Here is an 18,192-nt window from a genome sequence, read left to right on the forward strand (position 1 = left end):
AATGGCCCCCCTAGCACGCGCCCGTACCCGCCTCGCTCATCCCAGTGGCTCCCGGCGCCCGCTCCCGCTGCTCCCGGGCCTGGAAGTTCCCCAAGGGCGCCCAGGAGCTGGAGGCTCAGCGGCCAACGTGGCCTCGGGGTACTGAGGGTGGGAGGGAGCTAGGGCGCAGAGGGCCGGCGCGGAGCGCCACGCAGGCGCCGTGGGAAAATGACCCCAGGGGTCACCGCGGCGCGCTGCCTGATGGGGGGAGGCCCGGGAACCCTGGCGGACTGAGGGCGAGAGCGCGGGAGCTCCGCAGGGCCCGCCGGGAGCTGACGCTGTGGCTGCTCTCCCCTCTCCAATCTCTCTTTTTCTTCAGTCTCACCATTATGTAGTCTGGACTATGCGGGTTTTTTATTTTTATATTTTTTAGTATCATTAATCTACAATTATATGAGCAACATTATGGTGACTAGACTCCCCCCCATCATCCAGTCTCCCCCACATACCCCATTACAGTCACTGGCCATCAGCATAGTAAGATGCTACAGAATCAGTACTTGGCTTCTCTGTGCGATACTGACCTCCCCGTGGGACCCTCCCCCACATTATGAGCACTAATCGCAATGCCCCTTTTACCTCTTCCCCTTCCCTCCCCAGATAGTCAGCCCAGTCCCTTTCCCTTTGGTAACTTGGTTATAGGGGGAGTCTAGTAAACATAATGTTACTCATGTAATTGCAGATAAATGATAAAAAAAAATTAATAATAATAATAATAATAGATGATAGATAGACATACAAATTTGAAAAAAAATAACATGAAGTCACAGTGGTGCTTCTTTGCAAGATACACAATGTGTATGCTGAGAAGAGCAGGTTTCCACTTCAGAGCATGGTGTCCTAGACTGGGATGATATTTCAGTGAGGTGGACACTGGCCACGTTGACAGCATGAGGGAAAATGGAAACCGCATCCAAGGTACTGTGTGTTTCATTTTATTTGGGGTCAGTACTAAACAGTTACATGTTCACCATAATGGTTCCTATACTCCCACCATTATCTTATCAAGTCCCCACCACATATGCCATACGAGTCACTGACCATCAGCCCAGTAATATGCTGTTGAAGCACTACTTGTCTTCTCTGTGTTGTACAGCCCTCCCCGTGCCCCCCCTCCCACATTATACATGCTAATCGTAATGGACCTTGATTTCCTCGCCCTTATCCCTCCCTTCCCACCAAGCCACCCCAGTCCCTTTCCCTTTGGTAACTTAGTCCATTCTCGTGATTCTGCTGCTGTTTTGCTCCTTCAGTTTTCTCTTTGTTCTTATACTCCATAGATGAGTGAAATCATTTCATGCTTTGCCTTTCTGTTCCTGGCTTATTTCACTGAGCATAATACCCTGTAGCTCCATCCATGTTGTTGCAAATGGTAGGATTTGTTTTCATCATGTGGATGATTAATATTTCACTGTGTATATGTACCACATCTTCTTCATCCACTCATCTACTGATGGACACATATCTTTGCTTTTGAGAATAGTGCTGTGTAAACAGAGGAGTGCATATGCCTTTTTCAATTGGGGTTGCTGCATACTTTTTTGTACTTATTTATTTATTTTTTAATTTTGATATCATTAATCTACAATTAGATGAGGAACATTATGTTTATGAGACTCCCCCATCAAAAACTTACCCCACATAGCCCATTACAGTCAGTGTCCATCAGCGTAGTAAGATGCTGTAGAATCACTACTTGTCTGCTCTGTGTGGTTAAGCACTCCCTGTGGACCCCCCCACTATGCATGTTAATCATAATGTGCTCTTTCTTTAGCCCCCCCTGATTCCCCCATTCCCACCCACTCATCCCAGTCCCTTTCCCTTTGGTAACTGTTAGTCCATTTTTGGGTTCTGTGTGTCTGCTGCTGTTTGCTTCTTCAGTTTTTTCCTTGTTCTCCTTTCTACTGATGAGTAAAGTTATTTGATACTTGTCTTTCTCCGCCTGGCATATTTCACTGTGCATAACACCCTCTAGCTCCATCCAGGTTGTTGCAAACGGTAGGATCTGTTTTCTTCTTATGGCTGAATAATAGTCCATTGTGTAAATAATCCATGTCTTCTATATTCATTCATCTACTGATGGACAAGTAGCTTGGCTACTGTGAACATTGCTGTGATAAACATAGGGGTGCATGTATCTTTTTTAACCTGTGCTGCTGCATTCTTTTTATTTATTTATTTATTTATTATTTGTTTGCTTATTTTTATTTAATCTACAATTACATGGGTAACATTATGTTCACTAGACTCCCCCCATCACCAAGTTCCCCCATGATTGATACCCCATTGCAGTCACTATCCATCAATGTTGTTAGGTACTGTGGAATCACAACTTGTCTTCTCTGTGTTGTACAGCCCACAGTACCCCACCCCCACGTTATACATGCTTATCATAATGTGCCATTTTTCCCCCACCCTCTAATCCCTCCATTCCCACATATCCACCCCAGTCCCTTCCCCTTTGGTAACTGTTAGTCCATTGTTAGGTTCTGTGAGTCTACTCTTGTTTGGTTCCTTCAGTTTTTTCTTGGCTCCCCTTCTCCACAGGTGAGTGAAATCATTTGATACCTGTCCTTTTCCACCTGGCTTATTTCACTGAGTATAATGCCCTTTGGGTTCATCCACGTTGTTACAAGTGATAGGATTTGTATTGTTCTTATGGCATAATAACATTCCGCTGTGTATATATACCACATCTTCTTTATCCATTCATCTACTGATGGACACGTATCTTGGCTGCTGTGAAAAACAGAGGGATGCACATGACTTTTTTACACTGGCTGCTCCATTCTATTTAGTTATATATCTATTTGTCTATTTGTTTGTTTGTTTGTTTATTTATTTATTTATTCTTTATCATTAATCTACAATTACATGGGAACATTATGTTTACTGGACTGTCTACATCATCAAGTTCCCCCCAAATACCACATTGCAGTCACTTTCCATCAGCATAGTAAGGTACTGTAGAAACACTATTTCTCTGTGTTGTAGAGGCCCCCGCTTGCCCTCCGTCCCACATTATACATGCTCATCATAATGTGCAATTTCATTCCCCTCACCTTTCCCCCTCCATACCTACCCATCCACATCAGTCTGTTTCCATTTAGTCACTGTAGGTCCATTCTTTGGTTCTGTGAATCTGCTGCTGTTTTGCTGCTTCAGTTTTCTCTTTGTTCTTATACTCCAATGATGAGTCAAATCATTTTATGTATATATGTAGGCCAGAAACACTGAAGTTTGCTAAGATGATGCAACTCCCCTCGGCTGGGAAGTGCCCACCGTCTGGGGGTATAGTTTGCAAGAGCAGCACTGATGCCTGGATATTCCATGACGTCACAGTGGTGCTCCTTCCTTGAAACAGTATGTGTATGCTGAGAGGACCAGGTTTCTGTCCCCTACATGAGGGTGTGATATTGGTGAGGTGAGAACTGACCACCTTGACACCATCAGGGAAAAAGGAAACCAGATCCAAGGTACTTTTTATTTTGGTGTCAGTACTAAAAAGTTTCATGAGCAACATTATGGTTACTAGAGTACCCCCATTATCAAGTCCCCAACACATACCCAATAAGAGTCACGCTCCATCAACCAGTAATATGCTGCAGAAGCACAACTGATCTTCGCTGAGTTACACTGTCTTCTCTGTGCCCACCCCCGCCCGCATTATGTGTAGTAGTCATAATGCCCCATTTTCCATCTCTTCCCTCTCTTACAATCCCTCCTCCTCAGTCACTTTCCCTTTGGACCGTTAGTCCATTCTTGGGTTTAGCGAGGCTGCTACTGTCTTGTTCCTTCACTTTTTTCTTTTCTCTAATACTCCACAAGTGACTGAAATCATTTGCCACTTTTGTTTCTGTGCGTGGCTTATTTCACTGAGCATAATACCCTCTAGCTCCATCCTTGTTGTTGACAATAATATGATTTGTTTTCTTCAAATGGCTGAATAATATTCCACTGTGTATATATATATATATTTATATATATCACGTCTTCTTCATCCATTCATCTACTGATGGACACTTATGTTGGTTATTGTGAATAGTGGTGTGATAAACATAAGGGTTTACATGTCTTTTTTAACCTGGGCTGCTTCATTCCATTTATTTATTTATTCATTTACCTTTTTATTAAGTAATTTATTCATTGTTTATCATTAATCTCCAATTACATGAGTAGCATTATGTTTACTGGACTCCACTCATAACCAAGTTCCCCCCAAATACCCCATTGCAGACACTTTCCATCAGTGGAGTATTGTATTGTAGAATCGCTACATGTCTTCTCGATGTTGTACAGCCCTCCCTGTATCGCCCTCATTATACGTGTGAATCAAAAAGCCTCCTTTCTTCCCCCAGCACTTTTCCCTCCATTGCATCCTATCCTCTCCAGTGGCCTTCCCTTTGTTAACTGTTACTCCATGCTTAACATCTGTGCATCTGCTTCTGCTCTGCTCCTTTGTTCTTTTTTCTTTGTCCTGTTTTCTTTGTTCTTACACTCCACAGACGGAAATCTTTTGATACTTGTCTTTCTCAGACTCGATTTTTCCAGTTAGCACAATACCTTCTACCTCTATCCGTGTTGCCGAAAGTGGTAGGATTTGTTTTCCTCTTATGGCTCAATAGTATTCCATTGTCTATATGTACAACATTTTCTTTATCTGTTCATCTCCTGATGGACACTTAGCTTGGCTATCATGAATAGTGTTGTGATATAGAAATGGGTGCATATATCTTTTGGAAACTGGGCTGCTGTACTGAAATATTTATTTGTTTATTTTGGTGTCATTAATCTACAGTTACATGAGGAACATTATGTTTACTAGACTGGCCACATCACCAAGTTCCCCCCACACACACCATTGCAGTCACTCTCCTTCAGTGTAGTAAGATTCTGTAGAATCACTTCTCGTCTTCTCTGTGTTGTACACCCCTCCTCATGGCCCCCACATTATAATACATGCTTATCATAATGCCCCCTTTTTTCCCCACCCTTATTCCTCCATTCCAACCCATCCATGCAGTCCCTATCCCTTTGGTAACTGTTAATCCTTTCTTGGTTAATGTGATTCTGCTGATGTTTGTTCCTTCAGTTTTATCTTTGTTCTTATATTCTAGGAATGAGTGAAATCATTTGATACTTGTCTTTCTCCCCTGGCTTATTTCATTGAGCATAATACCCTCTAGGTGATTGATACTGTTGCAAAAGATAGGTTTTGTTTTCTTCTAACGGGTATACACCACCTCTTCTTTATCCATTCATCTACTGACGGACACTTATGTTGCTTCCATTTCTTGGCTATTGTAAATAGTGCTGTGATAAACATAGGGGTGTATCTGTCTTTTTCAAACTGGGCTGCTGCATTCTTAGGGTAAATTCCTAGAAGTGGAATTCCTGGGTCAAATGGTATTTCTATTTTTAGTTTTTTGAGGAATCTCTATACTGCTTTCCACAATGGTTGAACTAGTTTACATTCGCACCAGCAGTGTAGGAGGCGTCCCCTTTCTCCACAACCTCACCAACATTTGTTGTTGTTTGTCTTTTGGAAAGTGGCCATCCTTCCTTTGGAAGGGATACCTCATTGTGGTTTTAATTTGCATTTCTCTGATGACTAGTGATGTGGAGCATCTTTTCATTTTCTGTTCGCCATCTGAATTTCTTCTTTAGAGAACTATCTATTCAGCTCCTCTGCCCATTTTTTAATTTCATTAATTGCTTTTTGTTTGTTGAGGTGCGTGAGCTCTTTATATATTTTCAGTGTCAACTCTTTATTGGATCTGTCATTTATGAATATATTTCCAATACTATAGGATACCTTTTCGTTCTATTGATGGTGTCCTTTGCTGTACAGAAGCTTTTCAGCTTGATATAGTCCGACTTGTTCATTTTTTATTTTCTTTCCCTTGCCTGGGGAGATATGTTCATGAAGAAGATATGCTCATGTTTATGTCTAGGAGATTTTTGTCTATTTTTTTTCTAAGAGTTTTATGGTTTCATGATTTACATTCAGGTCTTTGATCCATTTTGAATTTACTTTAGTGTATGGGGTTAGACAGTGATCCAGTTTCATTCTCGTACATGTAGCTGTCCAGTTTTGCCAGCACCATCTTCTGAAGAGACTGTCATTTCCCCATTGTATGTCAATGGCTCCTTTATCATATATTAATTGAACATATATGTTTGGGCTAATGTTTGGAGTCTCTATTTTGTTTCACTGGTATGTGGCTCTGTTCTTGTGCTAGTACAAAATTGTCTTGATTACTGTAGCTTTGTAGTAGAACTTGAAGTTGGGGAGCAAGACCCCCCCACTTTATTCAACCTTCTCAGGATTGCTTTGGCTATTTGGGGTCTTTGGTGGTCCCATATGAAATTTTGAACTATTTGTTCCAGTTTGTTGAATAATGCTATTGGTAATTTGATGGGGATTGCATTGAATCTGTATATTGCTTTGGGCTGGATTACCATTTTGACGTTAATTTTTCCTATCCAGGAGCATGGGATGAGTTTCCATCTGTTAGTGTCCCCTTTAATTTCTCTTAAGAGTGTCTTATAGTTTTCAGGCTATAGGACTTTCACTTCCTTGGTTAGGTTTATTCCTATGTATTTTATTCTTTCTTATGCAATTGTGAATGGAATTTTCCTAGTTTCTCTTTCTATTAGTTCATTTTTAGTATATTGGAAAGCCACAGGTTTCTGTGTGTTAATTCTTTATCCTGCAACTTTGCTCTATTCTGATACTAGTTCTAGTAGTTTTGAGTGGAGTCTTTAGGGATTTTTATGTACAATATCATGTCACCTGCAAATAGTGACAGTTTAACTACTTCTTTACCAATCTGGATTCCTTGTATTTCTTTGTTTTGTCTGATTGCCGTGGCTAGGACCTCCAGTACTATGTTGAATTACAGTGGGGAGAGTGGGCATCCCTGTCTTGTTCCCGATCTCAGAGGAAAAGCTTTCAGCTTCTCAGTGTTCAGTATGATGTTGGCTGTGGGTTTATCATACATGGCCTTTACTATATTGAAGTACTTGTCCTGTATACCCATTTTGTTGAATTTTTATCTTGAATGTATGATGAGTTTTGTCGAATGCGTTTCCTGCATCTATGGAGACTATCATGTGTTTTTTGTCCTTCTTTTTGTTGATGTGGTGAATGATATTGATGAATTTTCGAATGTTTTACCATCCTTGTATCCCCGGGATGAATCCCACTTGGTCATGGTGTATGATCCTTTCGATGTATTTTTGAGTTTGGTTTGCTAATATTTTATTGAGTATTTTTGCATCTACATTCATCATGGATATTGTTCTGTAGTTTTCTGTTTTGGTGGGTTCTTTGCCTGGTTTTGGTATTACGGTGATGCTGGATTCATAGAATGAGTTTGGGAGTATTCTCTCCTCTTCTATTTTTTGGAAAACTTTAAGCAGAGTGGGTATTATGTCTTCTCTGTATGTCTGATAAAATTCCGAGGTAAATCTGTTTGGCCCAGGGATTTTGTTCTTGGTAGTTTTTTTATTACTGCTTCAATTTTTTGCTGGTAATTGGCTTGATTTCATAATTTTTGATCATTGTTTTTGTAGCCTGAGAAAGAATGTGAAGTGAAAATCGGAAAGGTTCATTTTAATTATTTTAACAATATTGTAGCTTTAGTGTGATTTGGAGAGTAATTTTTTATAAGCAGCAAACTCACATACAGATAGGATTTTAAAAGCTTACAATTTAAGCCTGATATAAAGAGATCAGACCTGTAGTGTGTCTACCACCATGCTTGGCACATCAGGAGTGTTCAGTAAAAATTAGTTTTTCCCTGCCTCTAATAACTCAAGTAGTGTTGTTGCCAAACAGCTGTATCTGGAAAGGTCTCTCCCTGTGCACTAGGCGAAGCACTTGGAGAAACCTGAACCTGGAGGGGAGCGGGTTTTTTACTCTGGCCAAGAAAGAATTCTCAAGCAGGTCAGATGAGTGTAGGTTAGGAAGGAATTCATTAACACAGAGCAGCAGGGAAGGGCAGCTGCCTTTCAGGCAGCAGAGAACAGGAAAGTGCAGAGGGAAAGTTCTCGGCCTAGGATAGTTTCCCTTGCCACCTCCTGAAGCCAAATCATCTGGCATCCTGTGTCCTCTTGGGTCTGCATGGCATGGGGACTAGCCACTACAACTCCAGGATTTGGAGGAGCCACAGAACACAGGATAGAATGAGACTATGTTCTGAGAACTTCCCCAAAAAAGGAGATTTCCAGGTCAGCTACCAAGAGCAGATTGCACAGTTGCAGTTTCATCCATCCAGTCACCCAGGCGACAGAAACATGCAGGTCCAAATCTGAGCTTTCAGCACTCCCTTCCTACTTAATAGGAGTAAAGTGGAAACAGAATGAAGACTTGGAAATAAAATGAAACAGCAAGGAGACAAATTGCAATAATTTGAGCAGTGAGAAAGCTTTATTTGAAAGTATGCAATGAAAGAAAGGAAAATGCAGGCATTCTCAGAGAGGAGGCACACTGAAAGTTTGGGGATTCTGTCTTTTTTACACAGCAGGGGGTTAACAATATCACTGATCCATACAAGAGGCATATACTCAAGTAATGTTGCACTAGGAGAAATCTCAACTTCTCCCTAACAAACTTTACAAAACGAAGTAAGTTTAAAAGAAATGTAATGCGGCAAAGGGCAGGGGGGTTGTTGTTGGGCATAGGCTTGACTTGTGGTCTCAAGGTGTTTGTCTTTGGTGAGAGACACCATGTCTCCTCTTTTCCTTTATTATAAGTCCTCCAGCTAATTCTGCTAAATAAACCCAACACAGGGATTTGTTTATCCTGTTCTTCTCCAAGACAGTGCTTACTCTCAAGCAGTGAGGACATATCAGTTAAGACTGCTTCCCCTTCCTTGAGGTAGACTGTGGGGTTATTGTCCAATTACCAGAGAATATGTTAGGAATTTTACTTTATAACTCTCTGCTTTTGAAAATGGAATATTAGTCTTAAGTTGGGGTCGCTCCTGTTCTTACTATGCTGTTTATATCTCAGCATTTTTCATCAGCCAGGAAAAGTTAATTATGATGCTTCTCTCATGTCCTTGGCCCTACCTCATTGTTGCAATCAGCTGTCATTCATCACAGCCCATTAGAAACCCAGTTTTATACCTGTATAGTTTTTCAACTGAAGCCTAACATTTGGATCCAATTTATTTGAATTAATTGTTTCTGCTTCTTCATTTATTCTTATATATATATATATTAAATTTTATTTTGGTATCATTAATCTACAATTACATGAAGGACATTCTGTTTACTAGGCTCCTCCCTTCAACAAGTCTTCCTCACATCCCCGTTCACAGTCACTGTCCGTCAACATAGTAAGATGCTGTAAAAATCACTACTTGTCTTCTCTGTGTTGCACATCCCTCCCTGTGCACCTCCACTATACATGCTAATCGTAATGCCCCCTTTCTTTTTTTCCTGCCCTTATCCCTCCCTTCCCACCCGTCCTCCCCAGTCCCTTTCCCTTTGGTAACTGTTAGTCCATTCTTGGGTTCTGTGATTCTGCTGCTGTTTTGTTCCTTCAGTTTTCTTTGTTCTTATACTCCACGTATGAGTGAAATCATTTGGTACTTGTCTTTCTCCGTCCTGCTTATTTCACTGAGCATAATAGCCTCTAGCTCCATCCATGTTGTTGCAAATGGTAGGATTTGTTTTTTTCTTATGGCTGAGTAATATTCCATTGTGTATATGTACCACATCTTCTTTATCCATTCATCTACTAATGGACATTCAGGTTGCTTCCATATCTTGCATATTGTAAATAGTGCAGCGATAACCATAGGGGTGCATCTGTCTTTTTCAAACTGGAGTGCTGCATTCTTGGGGTAAATTCCTAGAAATAGAATTCCTGGTTCAAATGGCATTTCTATTTTCAGCATTTTGAGGAACCTCTGTACTGCTTTCCACAATGGTTGAACTAATTTACATCCCCACCAGCAGTGTAGGAGGGTTCCCCTTTCTCCACAACATTGCCAACATTTGTTGTTTGTCTTTTTGATGGTGGCCATCCTTACTGGTGTGAGATGATATCTCATTGTGGTTTTAATTTGCATTTCTCTGATAATTAGCGATGTGGAGCATCTTTACATGTGTCTGTTGGCCATCTGAATTTCTTCTTTAGAGAACTGTCTATTCAGCTCCTCTGCCCATTTTTTAATTGGATTATTTGCTTTTTGTTTGTTGAGGTGTGTGAGCTCTTTATATATTTTGGATGTCAACCCTTTATCGGATCTGTCATTTACAAATATATTCTCCCATACTGTAGGATACCATTTTTTTCTATTGATGGTGTCCTTTGCTGTACAGAAGCTTTTCAGCTTGATATACTCCCATTTGTTCATTTTTGTGTTTGTTTCCCTTGCTCGGGGAGATATGTTCAAGAAGAGGTCACTCATGTTTATGTCTAAGAGATTTTTGCCTATGTTTTTTTCTAAGAGTTTTATGGTTTCATGACTTACATTCAAGTCTTTGATTCGTTTCAGATTTACTTTTGTGTATGGCATCAGACAGTGATGCAGTTTCATTCTCTTACATGTAGCTGTCCAGTTTTGCCAGCATCATCTGTTGAAGAGACTGTCATTTCCCCATTGTATGTCCATGGCTCCTTTATCATACATGAATTGACCATATATGTTTGGGTTAATGTTTGAAGTCTCTATTCTCTTCCACTGGTCTGTATCTCTGTTCTTGTGCCAGTACCAAATTGTCTTGATTACTGTGGCTTTGTAGTAGAGCTTGAAGTTGGGGAGTGAGATTCCCCCCCCCCACTTTATTCTTCCTTCTCAGGATTGCTTTAACTATTTGGGGTCTTTGGTGGTTCCATGTGAATTTTTGAACTATTTGTTCCAGTTCATTGATGAATGCTGTTGGTAATTTGATGTGGACTGCGGCGAATCTGTATATTGCTTTGGGCAGGATGGCCATTTTGACGATATTAATTCTTCCTAGCCAGTAACATGGGATGAGTTTCCATTTGTTAGTGAACTCTTTCATTTCTCTTAAGAGTGTCTTATAGTTTTCAGGGTATAAGTCTTTCACTTCCTTGGTTAGGTTTATTCCTAGGTATTTTATTCTTTTTGATGCTATTGTGAATGGAATTGTCTTCCTGCTTTCTCTTTCTATTAGTTTATTGTTAGTGTATAGGAAAACCACAGATTTCTGTGTGTTAATTTTGTATCCTGCAACTTTGCTGAATTCCGATATTAGCTCTAGTTGTTTCGGAGTGGAGTCTTTAGGGTTTTTTATGTACAATATCCTGTAATCTGCAAATAGTGACGGTTTAACTTCTTCTTTACCAATCTGGATTCCTTGTATTTCTTTGTTTTGTCTGACTGCCTTGGCTAGGACCTCCAGTACTGTTGAATAACAGTGGGGAGAGTGGGCATCCCTGTCTTTTTCCCGATCGCAGAGGAAAAGCTTTCAGCTTCTTGCTGTTCAGTATGATGCTGGCTGTGGGTTTAACATATATGGACTTTATTTTGTTGATGTACTTGCCCTGTAGAACTATTTTGTTGAGAGTTTTTATCATGAATGGATGTTGAATTTTATCGAATGTTTTTCAGCATCTATGGAGATGATCATGTGTTTTTTGTCTTTCTTTTCGTTGATGTGGTGGATGATGTTGATGGATTTTCGAATGTTGTACCATCCTTGGATCCCTGGGATGAATCCCACTTGGTCATGGTGTATTGTCCGTTTGATGTATTTTTGAATTCGGTTTCCTAATTTTTTTTGAGTATTTTTTGCATCTATATTCATCAGGGATATTGGTCTGTAGTTTTCTGTTTTGGTGGGTTCTTTGCCTGGTTTTGGTATTAGGGTGATGTTGGCTTCATAGAATGTGTTTGGGAGTATTCCCTCCTCTTCTATTTTTTGGAAAACTTTAAGGAGAATGGGTATTATGTCTTCTCTGTATGTCTGATAAAATTCCCAGGTAAATCCATCTGGCCCGGGGGTTTTGTCCTTTGGTAGTTTTTTGATTACCGCTTCAATTTCGTTGCTGGTAATTGGTCTGTTCAGATTTTCTGTTTCTTTCTGGGTCAGTCTTGGATGGTTGTATTTTTCTAGGAAGTTGTCCATTTCTAGGTTTCCCCGCTTGTTAGCATTTATGTTTTCATAGTACTCTCCAATAATTCTTTGTATTTCTTTGTGTTCCATCCTGAATTTTCCTTTCACATTTCTGATTCTGTTGATTTGTGTTGACTCTCTTTTCCTCTTAATAAGACTGGCTAGAGGCTTATCTATTTTGTTAATTTTCTCAAAGAACCATCTCTTGGTTTCATTGATTTTTGCTGTTTTATTCTTCTCAATTCTATTTATTTCTTCTCTGAACTTTATTTTGTCCCTCCTTCTGGTGACCTTAGGCCTCATTTGTTCTTCTTTTTCCAATATCAATAATTGTGACATTAGACCATTCATTTGGGATTGTTCTTCCTTCTTTAAATATGCTTGGATTGCTGTATACTTTCCCCTTAAGACTGCTTTTGTTGTATCCCACAGCAGTTGGGACTTTGTGTTGTTGTTGTCATTTGTTTCCATATATTGCTGGATCTCCATTTTGATTTGGTCATTGATCCATTGATTATTTAGGAGCATGTTGTTAAGCCTCCGTGTGTTTGTGAGCCTTTTTGCTTTCTTTCTACAATTTATTTCTAGTTTTATATCTTTGTGGTCTCAAAAGTTGGTTGGCCTGTAGACTGGGTCTCTGTATCTTGCCCGGCCCGTATGGAGGAAGCTCCCTTGCTGTGGGCGTGGCCTGCCTCAGGCCGCTGCTCTGCTATGGCGGGGCCTCGGAGGGGTAGTGGACGGGGGGCTGTTTGGCTGTTTACCTTCGTGAGGGGTCTCAGAGCTGTTGCCCAGGGGGTTAGTGCGCCCGGAGTTAATCCTGGAATTTCCAGCTGCTGGACTGTGACCCGTGATGCTTATTATAGCTGTGGGTTCCCTGTCCCTTTAAGACTTTCAAAAAGCACTCGCTTTTCTTTGTCCCAGGGGCGCCGGCCACAGGACTGGCTCACAGGTCTTACTGTCCTGCTTCCCTAGTTTCCAGAACCCCACGCATGCACTGTGTCTGCACTCTGGTGGGGATGGCGGGGCTGGGTGTTCAGCAATCCTGGGCTCCCTCTCCCTCCCTGCTCTGACTCCTCTCCTCCCACCAGGAACTGGGGTGAGGGGCCTCGTGTCCCGCCGGGCTGCGGCTTATATCTTACCCCTTTCACTCGGTGCTGGGTTCTCACAGGTGTGGATATAGTCTGGCTTTTGTCCTGTGTCTTCTGGTCTCTCTTTTAGGATTAGTTGTATTTGTTGTATTTTCAAAAATATTTGCTTTTGGGAGGAGATTCCCACTGTCCTACTCACGCCACCATCTTGGCTCCACCTTCTTATATATTTTTAAATATCTTTTTGAATCTTTGTTTTATTAGCTCTTTTGCACACTCTTGGGTAAACGAAGTTCTTCATTTTACTCACTAGTATCTTTAAGAAACTAGGTAACCTAGCCTGAACTTTTAAAATACAGTTGAAATAAAAATATTGATTAGTAAAACAAAGAGGAAAAATACTTTTTGTCCCTTTATATTTCTAGGTTCTCAATCTGGAGCCTTGCAAATTTAGACTGGCAAAAGACATATCAACAAGCAAAACGCAAACAGAAGTTTATTAATATGTGCATTAATGTACTCAATGATGTACTCAATGATGAGTACCTAAAGGGTAGTTATAACTTGAGCTTATATAGCATCTCAACAAAAAATACATTTTAAAAGAAGAGACACGAGCGGCAGAGCCAAGATGGTGATGTGAGTAGGACAGTGGGAATTTCCTCCCAAAAACGTATATATATTGAAAATACAACATATACAACTATCCCTAAAAGAGAGACCAGAAGATACATGACAACCCTCAGACTACATCCACACCCGTTATAACCCAGCACCAGGTGAAGGGGTTAAGATACAACCCCCAGAATGGCGGGATTCGAGCACCCCTCACCCCAGCTCCTGGTGGGAGGAGAGGAGTGAGAGCGGGAAGGGAGGGGGGCCCTGGACTGATAAATAGCCAGCCCTAGCCATCTGCACCCAGAGTGCAGACACACAGTGTATGGGGTGCTGGACACTAGGGAAACAGGACAGTAAGACCTGTGAGTGGGTTTCCGCAGCCGGCAGCCTGGGGACAAAGAAAAGCGTGTGCTTTTTCAAAGTCCTAAAGGGACAGGGACCCCACAGCTGGACTGAAGCACCCCGGGGCACTTAGCCCAGCAGCTGGGAATCCCAGGGAACGCTGGATGCCCTAACCACCTGGGTAGCAACTCTGAGACCCGTCACAGTGATAAACAGCCCCCTGTCTGTTCCCCCTCCAGCACCCTGCCATAGCAGAGTAGCAGCCTGAGGCTGGCGATGCCCACAGCAAGGGAGCTTCCTCCATACCAGCCTGGCAAGATACAGAGACACAGTCTACATGCAACTGCCAAACACAGGCTGCTAGGGGTTGCCGTTGTACCTGTACAGAAAGGCCAGGAGCAAGGGGAAAGGGTCTTGGCTCTCCCAGGTGACAGACGAGTCAATAGCATAACCACTGCATCTATCAACATGAAAAGGCAAAAAAATTTGATCCCGACCAGACTAACCCAGACAACTTCCACATCCTCCCCTGAGAAGGAATCTGGGGAGATAGATTTAACCAATCTTCCTGAAAAAGAATTCAAAACAAAAGTCATAACCATGCTTATGGACTTGCAGAGAAATATGCAAGAACTAAGGAAGGAGAATACAGAAGTAAAACAATCTCTGAAAGGAGTTCAAAGCAGAATGAACGAGATGCAAGAGACCATTAATGGACTAGAAATCAGAGAAAAGGAATGCAGAGAAGCTAACACAGAGAGAGATAAAAGGATCTCCAAGATTGAAAGAATATTAAGAGAACTGTGTGACCAATCGAAACAGAAGAGTATTAGCATCATAGGAGTACCAGAAGAAGAGAGAGAAAAAGGGATAGAAAGTGTCTTTGAAGAAATAATTGCTGAAAACTTCCCCAAACTAGGGGAGGAAATGGCCTCTCAGACAACAGAAGCACACAGAACCCCCACAACAAGGGACTCAAGGAGGGCAACACCAAGACACATAATAATTAAAATGGCAAAGATCAAAGACAAGGACAAAGTATTAAAGACAGGGAGAGAGAAAAAAAAAGGTCACCTACAAAGGCAAACCCATCAGGCTATCATCAGACTTCTCAGCAGAAACCTTACAGGCCAGAAGAGAATGGCATAATATATTTAATGCAATGAAACAGAGGGCCTCGAAGCAAGAGTTCTGTATCCAGAACGATTATCGTTTAACTATGAAGGAGGGATTAAACAATTCCCAGCCAAGTAAAAGTTGAGGGAATTTGCCTCCCACAAAACACCTCTACACGGTATCTTAGAGGGACTGCTCTAGATGGGAACACTCCTAAAAAGAGCACAGAACAAAACAACCAACATATGAAGAATGGAGGAGGAGGAATAAGAAGGGAGAGAAATAAAGAATCCTCAGACTCTGTTTATAATAGCTCAATAAGTGAGTTAAGTTAGACAGTAATATAGTAAAGAGGCTAACCTTGAAACCTTGGTAACCACAAACTTAAAGCCTGCAATGGCAATAAGTACGTATCTTTCAATAATCACCCTAAATGTAAATGGGCTGAATGCACCAATCAAAGACACAGAGTAATAGAATGGATAAAAAAGCAAGACCCATCCATATGCTGCTTACAAGAGACTCATCTCAAACCCAAAGACATGCACAGACTTAATGTCAAGGGATGGAAAAAGATATTCAATGCAAACAACAGAGAGAAAAAAGCAGGTGTTGCAATACTAGTATCAGACAAAATACACTTCAAAACAAAGAAAGTGAGAAGAGGTAAAGAAGGACTTCACATAATGAAAAGGGGGTCAGTCTAACAATAGTATGTAACCATTATAAATATATATGCACCCAATGTAGGAGCACAAACATATGTGAAACAAATACTAACAGAATTAAGGAGGAAATAGAATGCAATGCGTTCATTTTGGGAGACTTCAACACACCTATTCACTCCAAAGGACAGATCCACCAGAAAGAAAATAAGTAAGGATACAGAGGCACTGTACAACACACTAGAACAGAGGATCCTAATGGACATCTATAGGACTCTACATCCAAAAGCAACAGGATACACATTCTTCTCAGTGCACATGGAACTTTATCCAGAATAGAACACATAGTAGGCCACAAAAAGTGTCTCAGTAATTTCAAAGAGAATGAAATCCCACCTGCCAACTTTTCAGACCACAAAGGTATCAAACTAGAAATAAATTGTACAAAGAAAGCAAAAAGGCTCACAAACACACAGTGGCTTAACAACATGCTCCTAAATAATCAATGGACCAACGACCAAATTAGAATGGAGATCCAGCAATATATGGAAACAAATGACAACAACAACACAAAGCCCCTAGTACTGTGGGATGCTGCAAAATCAGTTTTAAGAGGAAAGGACCTAATGTCACAATTATCAAACTGGAAAAAGAAGAACAAATGAGGCCGAAGGCCAGAAGAAGGAGGGACATAATAAAGATCAGAGAATAAATAAGTAAAATTGAGAAGATTAATACAGTAGAAAAAAATCAACGAAACTAAGAGCTGGTTCTTTGAGAAAATAAACAAAATAGATAAGCCTCTAGCCAGACTTATTAAGAGAAAAAGAGAATCAACACACATCAACATAATCAGAAACGAGGCAGAAAACATCATGATGGACCCCAGAGAAAAACAAAGAATTATTTGAGACTACTGTGAAAACCTATATGCTAACAAGCTGGAGAACCTAGCAGAAATGGAAAACTTCCTAGAAAAATGCAACCTTCCAAGACTGACCCAGAAAGAAACAGAAAACCTAAACAAACCAATTACCAGCAACGAAATAGAAGTGGTAATCAAAAAACTACCCAAGAACAAATTCCCGGGCCAGATGGATTTACCTCGGAATTTTATCAGACATACAGAGAAGACATATTACCCATGCTCCTTAAAGTTTTCCAAAAAATAAAAGAGGAGGGAATACTTCCAAACTCATTCTATGGAGCCAACATCACCCTAATACCAAAACCAAGTGGAATTCATCCCATGGATGCAAGGATGGTACAACATTTGAAAATTCATCAACATCATCCACGACATCAACAAAAAGAAGGACAAAATATACATGATCATCTCCATAGATACTGAAAAAGCATTCGACAAAATTCAACATCTATTCATGATAAAAACTCTCAACAAAATGAGTATAGAGGGCAAGTACCTCAACATAATAAAGACCATATATGATAAACCCAAAGCCAACATCATACTGAACAGCAAGAAGCTGAAAGCTTTTCCTCTGAGATCGGGAGCAAGACACGGATGCCCACTCTCCCTACTGTTACTCAACATTGTACTGGAGGTCCTATCCATGGCAATTAGACAAAACAAAGAATGTTTTCCAAAAAACACAAGAGGAGGGGATACTCCCAAAGTCATTCTATGAAGCCAACATCACCGTAATACCAGAACCAAGTGGGATTCTTCCCAGGGATGCAAGGATAGAATCCAGATTGGTAAAGAAGAAGTTAAACTGTCACTATTTGCAGATGACATGATACTGTACATAAAAATCCCTAAAGACTCCACTTGAAAACTACTACTATTTCTGACGCTGGAATAGAGCAAAGTTGCAGGATACAAAGTTAACACACAGAAATCTGTGGCTTTCCTATACACTAACAACAAACTAATAGGAAGAGAAATTAGGAAGACAATTCCACTCACAATAGCATCAAGTAGAATAAAATACCTAGGAATAAACCTAACCAAGGAAGTGAAAGACCTATACCCTGAAATCTATAAGACACTCTTAAGAGAAATTAAAGAAGACACTAAAAATTGGATAGTCATCCCATGCTCCTGGCTAGGAAGAATTAATATTGTCAAAATTGCCATCCTTCCCAAAACAATATACAGATTCGATGCAATCCCTATCAAATTACCAACAGCATTCTTCAATGAACTGGAACAAATAGTTCAAAAATTCACATGGAACCACCAAAGACCCCGAATAGTTAAA

General features: G+C 40.6%; 1 pseudogene; it reads left to right on the top strand.

The window, feature by feature from the left end:
- Window positions 1-929: 929 nt before the first annotated feature.
- The window catches only part of LOC130682115 (putative bifunctional UDP-N-acetylglucosamine transferase and deubiquitinase ALG13), a 101,901-nt pseudogene continuing 84,638 nt past the window's right edge, over window positions 930-18,192 (top strand).

Source organism: Manis pentadactyla, chromosome Y (genome assembly GCF_030020395.1).
Source record: "Manis pentadactyla isolate mManPen7 chromosome Y, mManPen7.hap1, whole genome shotgun sequence".
Classification (NCBI taxonomy): Eukaryota; Metazoa; Chordata; class Mammalia; order Pholidota; family Manidae; genus Manis; species Manis pentadactyla.